We start from the raw sequence: 7,620 nt of genomic DNA, 5'->3' as shown, positions 1-7,620 counted from the left end.
ATTTATAAGGTTTAAGTTAATTTTTAAATATGACATTTTGTTTCTCTAACTTAACATCTATCCTTCCCCCTTTGACATTCATCAAACAAGGACATAAGTTAAACACTCAAAAATACAGAATACAATCAAAGTTAAAATGTAAGAAATGATGTCAAGTTAACTTGGGGAAATTTAAATTTTTGAAGACTTGTTTAAAATATTAATTTTAGCTTTTAGAAAATAGTTAAGTTTTGAAAGAGTAGCTAATTTTTAAAGATCATTTTTGTAAAATTAATTAAATTTTCAAAAATGATTTTACAAATTCAAAGAGAATTTTCTAATCAGAAATTTGAAAAGTTAATTTTCCAATATAAGTATATAAGGTTCAAATTTTAGGATCAAATTTTAAATTTTCAAAATACGTTTCAATTTTGAGGTATCTTTCAAACATAAGTTTTCAAAATCAAAATTTTAAGGCTAAATTTTCAAAATTAAATTTATCAAAAAAATTCCAAATATAAATTTTAATTTTGAAACACTTTTCAAACCTGAAAAATCAAAGATTTCAAAACTGGATTTTAAAAGATATTTACTTTTCAAAATTTATTAAAACTAAGTTTGCAATAGATTCAAAATCTTAATTTATAAAATTTAATTGAAGACTTTAGTTTTATAAAAGCTAGTTTATAAGTTTTCAAGATTAAGGATTTCAAAGCTAAGTTTGAAAAAAAATATTCTTTTTAATACGGATTAAGTTTGTAAAAATTTAAAATTTGAAAATCAAAATTCAATCTGAAAAAAAAAATTAGAAAAGATATTATGTTTAAGGTGGAGAAAATAATTTTGGTGTTAAGTGTTGATTTAATCCTCCCCCTAAACCTGACATCTAAAATAGTTGTCTAACTAATTAGGTACTTACTGACTATCAAAAGATAGCAGCTTTCACGTCAAGTTAAATTCATTGTAATCAGTTAATGGTTGACTAAACTGAATAACTTAACTTAATTAATATATGTTTGGTATTTAACGCTCAGACTTATATTGATGCACTGACATAAGCATCTTAAGTCACAGACAATTGGCTTATACATATCACCCCTTTCTATGTATGTCCATCACAAGCAAGGTAAACCTAGGGTGTTGGCGAGATGCTCAAATACTAATCCTCGGAGAACATAATTTCTAAAGAGATTTTTCTAGTCTAAGGCTAAAATTATTTTGAAATTCTAAAAGTAGGAAGGTTTTAAAAAAAATAAAATAATTTTAACCTAGAATTTAAAACAATTATTTTTTTTAAAATAGTTTTTGAATTTTGAAAATTCTAGTCTATTAAACACATCCTTAATTTTCTACGCAGATTACTGAATTCACTTTCAGGGAATGATTTTGTGAATATGTCAGTTAAATTGGACTTGGACTTAATGTATTTGAGTTCAATGCCCCCCTTTAGTGACATGATCCCTGATAAAGTGATGTCTAATTTCAATGTGTTTAGTTCTGAAATGATGCACTAGATTTTTTGTTAGGTTAATTGAGTTGATGTTATCAATTAAGACTTTGACATTTGTAAGGTTCAAGTTAAAATCTTTTAGTGTGTGCATCATCCATACTAATTGTGCAACACACTCTCCTATTCCTATATATTCTGACTCAGTTGTGGAGAAGGCAACACAGTGTTGCTTTCTACTAAACCAGCTGACAAGTGATGAACCCAGTAATTGACATCCGCCACTTGTGCTTTTGCGGTCTAATTTACATCCAGCGTAATCTGAGTCAGAGTACCCTATTAATTCAAAATTATTAGTCTTAGGATACCAAATACCTACATTTATTATTCCTTTAAGGTCTCTAAAGATTCTTTTGACTTGAGTCAAATGAGATTCTTTAGCACAGGTTTGGTATCTAGCACACATACTAACTGCAAATAGGATATCTGGTCGACTTGCAGTTAAGTATAGTAGGCTACCTATGGCACTCCTATAATATTTTAAATCAACTGATTTTTCATTAGGATCATCATCAAAGATTGTATTTACTGCCATAGGTGTTTTTATCTCTTTGGTGTTTTCCATTCCAAATTTTTTGAGTAATTCCTTAGTATATTTTTGTTGATAAATGTAGTTACCTTCATTTGTCTGTTTGATTTGTAATCCTAAAAAGTAAGTTGTGTTCCATTAAACTTGTAAATTCATCTAAAAATTCTGAATTTGTTGAACCAAAAATTGTATCTACATAAATTTGTGCTATAAAAATATCTTCTTTTATTAATTTGACAAATAAAGTTGTGTCAATTTGACCTTGATTAAACCCTTTAGAGATTAGGTAAGAAGTTAATCTTTTATACCAAACCCTAGGTGCTTGCTTAAGTCCATATAAGACTTTCTTCAATTTATAGACATAATCAAGGTGTTCTAGACTTTCAAACTCAGGTGGTTGTCCTACGTAGACTTCTTCTTTTATTAGTCCATTTAGGAATGCCGACTTAACATCCATTTGGTATAGTCTAAACCCTTTGTGTGTTGCATAACTTAGTAACATCCTAATGGACTCTAATCTAGCCACTGGGACATATGTTTCATCATAGTCAAGTCCTTTTACTTTACTGAACCTCTACTAGCCTGATTTTATTTCTAGTAATTTCTCCAGTTTCACTTAATTTGTTTCTAAATACCCATTTTATTTATATTATTTTCTTATTCTTGGGTGGTTGTACCAAGTCCCAAACTTCATTACGCTCAAACTGAGCTAATTCTTCTTGCATAGTTATGACCCAGTCTGGGTCAAGTAGTGATTCAGCTATGATTTTGGGTTTAATTTTTGAGATTAAAGATATTTGACTTAGATTTCTAAAGGATGATCTAGTTTGAACCGTAAGATCTGGGTCACCAATTATTTGATCAGTTGGATGATTTGGATTGACTCTTATTGTTCTAGGGGGTTAACTCTCCTGAGGTTGTACTTCTTCTTCATGACTTAGAATTTGGTTATTTCCTTCAGAGTTATTATTTTCTTGAACAAATTCAATTAGTTGATATTGTGTTTGTTCTAGGTTTTGTTTGGATTCTTCAAATTTCACATTAGTAGTTTCTTCAATTCGTAAGATAACATTATTGTAAACCATGTAGTCTCTACTATTTAGGGAGTAGCCTAAGAAAATTTCATTTTCAACCTTAGAGATGAATTTTTCTAAATGTTCTCTTGTGTTTAAGATGAAAGTTGGGCACCTAAATACTTTAAAGTATTTTATATTGGGTCGTTTATTGTAATAAACTTCAAAAAAAATTTGTTATGGGTTTTATTAAGTGTTGTTCTGTTTTGTACATAACAAGCTGTACTAACAACCTCTGCCCAAAAATATTTAGATAAGTTGTATTCATTTAACATCGTTCTAGAGGCTTCAAGTAAGGTTCTATTTTTTCTTTCTATAATCTCATTTTGTTGGGGGATTTTAGGACATGAAAATTCGTGATGATAGCCATTTTCAAGACAGAATTTGTTAAAGTTATGATTTTTAAATTCTCCCCCATTATCACTTCTAATTTTTTTAATTTTAAGGTCCTTTTCATTTTCAACTTGTTTATAAAAATTTGTAAAAATTTCAAAAATTTCATCCTTATTTTTTAAAAATTTTACCCAAGTAAATCTAAAATAGTCATATATTATTACTAGACAGTATATACTTCCATTTATTGATTTGACTTCATGGGAGTCAAATAGGTCTAAATGTAACAGTTCTAAGATTGAGTTAGTTTGTGATTCATTAATTAGTTTATGGGTAAATTTTGTTTGCTTACCTTGTTGACAAGCATTACATATGATTGAATCAAGGTTAGGTAATTTTGGTAGTCCTCTAACTAGTACATTTAGTTTGCTTATATTTATGAAATTTATATGTGATATTCTTTTATGCCATAAGCAGATTTCTTCTTTTTGTGTTAAATAACACTTAATTGAAGAAGTGGTTAAGTTAATCGCATAGATGTTATCTTTCCTAAGCTCTTTTAAGCTTATGTTAGGGTTGTCTAGGTGTTTGATTAAGCATTTTGTAGATAAAAACCTAATCTTGTATCTAGTATCACACAGTTGACTGATACTTAAAAGATTATACTTGAAATTTTCAACAAGTAAAACATTTGTAATAATAAAGTCATTTTTCAGTTCGATATTACCTATACCAATTACCTTGAGTTTGTCGTTGTTCCCAAAGGCAACTGTTCCTAGGCTTTTGTAGGTGAGTTGAGTGAATTTTGTGTGATCTCCAGTCATATATTTGGAGCATCCACTATCCAAATCCACTTAATTTCCTACAATAGGTAGAAATTGGGGTTAGTCTAACTATTGCGTCGGAGGATTTGTTTCGGGGACTTTTTCCTTGGTTCTTGGCCTCTAACGTGAAGGTGATTTGTCTGAGTGTGTGCAGAGCTCTCGTCTCATCGTCTCAGTCATCACCCCCATCATTCACCCGTGGGAACTTTTCCAAGAAATACCAGGTCAACAAGGCGTTTCCACGACTTTCCGTCAACGTCGAAGACAGCGCGACCCGCCTCCGTCCGACTCAACTTCCTGACGAGATCAATCCTCGATCCACTTTCTTATCTTGAGGAGCTTTCCTTTATTATCCATTAGAGCTTGAAACTCCTCCATTAGAACAAATCATTACTCCATCTCCATCATGAAAAAATTTTCAATCTTTGATTTTCGAAGGTTAAAGCTTCCAATGCTGAATAATGGAAGTACTCAGATATCATATTTGAATCTGTCTCTAAACTTCATTTTTGAATTTAAACTCTTTTAATGATAATTTCTTAATTTTAAAATTAGGCCTTCAAGTTTCAATGTCTTCTTCTTCCTCTAGCTCGTTACTCTCTCGGCGATTAGTCAAACAAAGAGCGACCTCACTCTGATACCACTTGCTCGGACACTCCAACAAACTAGAGGAGGTGATTAGCTCCAATCGATTTATTGTTGATTTATTATAGTGAAAACTCGAAGCAAACACTAACACCATTGATTTTACTTGATATCCACCTCCTTGAAATGACTAATCCAAGGAACTACTCTCCTCACTCATAATACACTATAAAATCCTCCTTCTAGTAGGCAAAAAAACCTCATATAAGCAAATACACAAGCGAATACAATATACAACAAGAAATATAATAAGAAAATATAATAATCAATGACCTTTGCTCTTGATCTTTTGTTGTTGTAGATGTCTTTTAATACTTGAAAATGCAGCAGCACTTTACTACAAGAACCTTCAAGAATTGACAGAAAGAATCGGAGAAAAAGTATTACGTTTGAATCTTCATCATCGCCTTTATAGCTCACGAATTAAGACTCCCAATCGATTGATTTTATCCCCAATCGTCTGTCATATCAGATCCAAGCGCATTCAGCCATCCAAACCTTGCAATGATTCTTTTCTTCATCAATTAATCATTAGTCAATTGATTGTGGACCTTCTTAATCAATCATTCAATGGATTACGAAGCCTTCTGTTCGCTTGCGAATTGCTCCCAATCGATTACTCAATCGATCACCTGATAGATTCAGAAGTTCTTTGTTTGTTGCAAGCTTTTCCCAATCGATTCCGATTGGGTTCAAGGTGATCAATTCACCATGTTTTTGTGCGTCACTAAGAAAATGCACTCAATCAATTAGCCAGGTCAATTACCCAATCGATCCAACACTTTTCTGTTTCATGAACTACTCTTAATCAATCACCTGATTGATTAGATTTAACCTTAATCGATTACTCAATCGATCTGAGCCCTTTCAACTTCGCAAAAACAAGCTCCCACTAATCGATTGGATTTAGCACAATCAATTACCTAATCGATTGTCCAACCCTAATTTATTTAATCGTGACCTGTTGAAACTTCTCCATCAAGTGTCCGATTAATCTTTTGACCCACTTGAACTTTGCCAACTTCCCGTTGAACTTCCGATCACCAAGTGTGATTTTCCTTAGCGCACTTGGATTTTCCTCTTGCTTTAGGACTTAACCTTGCTAAAATACAATCCCCTTGGACCCATTTGAACTTCCTTTTGCCTAACAACAGTTAGAATTTTCCTTTGTCAACATGCAATCCTCCCTGATCAACTTAGACCTGTTTGTCTAACCACGATTAAGATATTCCTTGTCAACGTGTGATCCTTCTTGATCCACTTGGACTTTCCTTTGCCTAACCATAATTAGAGTTTTCCTTGTCAATATGTGGTCCTCCCTGTCTCACTTGGACCTTCCCTTTACCTAACCCTTGAGTTAGGACTTTCCTTACCTAACCTCCAGTTAAGATTTTATCATTTTACTATTGATCTTCCTTACCCTATTTGATCTTTCTCACATATATCCCACAACATATTATCCAAACATATTATCCATACAATATTGTTCGAATTCACTCAAATTTAGTCAAACTAATTAACTTTAACTTAAAAAATAATTATACCAACAATCTCTAAATAAATTTTATCTATTTGATGATTTATAATTTGATAGCAACTAACGTATAATATAACAGCACAATACTAAAAAAATATAAATATCCATAATACGATTTATTTAGATTATAATATTACCTAAAACATAAATATAATCTGAAGATTATTTAAGGTAAAATTCCATATTTTTTTATATGTTATTTAGCATTTAAATTTGATAGTAGTTAAAATATAATTTAATAACTAATCCTACTGGACCATAAAAGTTGGACCCATAAAAACTGAGGGTGCATGTTAGTTACCGGTGGTCATCAGGTATTCCTAAGACAACAACCGTCACGTAGCATTGAAACAGATAGCGGTTTATTTATGCAAGCATGTTCGAATCACATCCCATCGTCGATAAAGATGTCTTCACTTACCGTGCTAATGAACTCCATCAGCCTACGTATGCATTCAACATCTTCGGATCACGAACGATACCAAAATATCAGAGACCGGTGTACTTAACCATATAGGTTAAAGAAAATATATATATATAATCAGTCAATTCTAAAACGTTCAAGTCGGTCAATTCGATAAATTATAAAGGATATATTGTCCTAACGCAACCATCTTTATAAACCTTTTATATAGGTAAGGTTAGACACGACTCATTTTTACACCTGTTTAAAACTGAACAAACCTAATCACACCTGGTCAGGCCAATCTCGAAACCTGATTACTTGACCAAGGCCATCAAGACAGCCACACAGTTGAGCCCCACGACTGCTCGGTCAAGCGACCAAGCCCCGTGACAAGGCAGCTAGGCCTTGCAACTGCACGGCCAAGCCGAGTGACCACGATCACCACATGGCCAAGTCGTCCTACAAGGCCACCAAATGGGGGTGGTGAAAGGATTTTTTTTAAAAATATATATTTTTAAAAAATCCATGTAAAAATAAATATAAAAGTACGACTTAAAAAAAAATAATCTGAAACTCACGCGTCAAAAAAATTCTTAACCCGGCTTTAATAATGCGAAAAGAGATACCTACAATACAAGTGTCCTGATGCATCGTACCATACAGGATACAGCTAAGGTTGCACCCAAAGCCAAGCATCCATGATCCGTGGACGGAGACACTTCGGAGATGGACCGGTATTTGTCCTTGTAAGGAACGAGACTTGCCAACTGGGTTGACAAGGAATAGT

Source organism: Zingiber officinale, chromosome 10B (assembly GCF_018446385.1).
Source record: "Zingiber officinale cultivar Zhangliang chromosome 10B, Zo_v1.1, whole genome shotgun sequence".
NCBI classification, from domain to species: domain Eukaryota; kingdom Viridiplantae; phylum Streptophyta; class Magnoliopsida; order Zingiberales; family Zingiberaceae; genus Zingiber; species Zingiber officinale.
The sequence above is the reverse complement of the archived record's forward strand: the minus strand, read 5'-3'. Positions refer to the sequence as shown.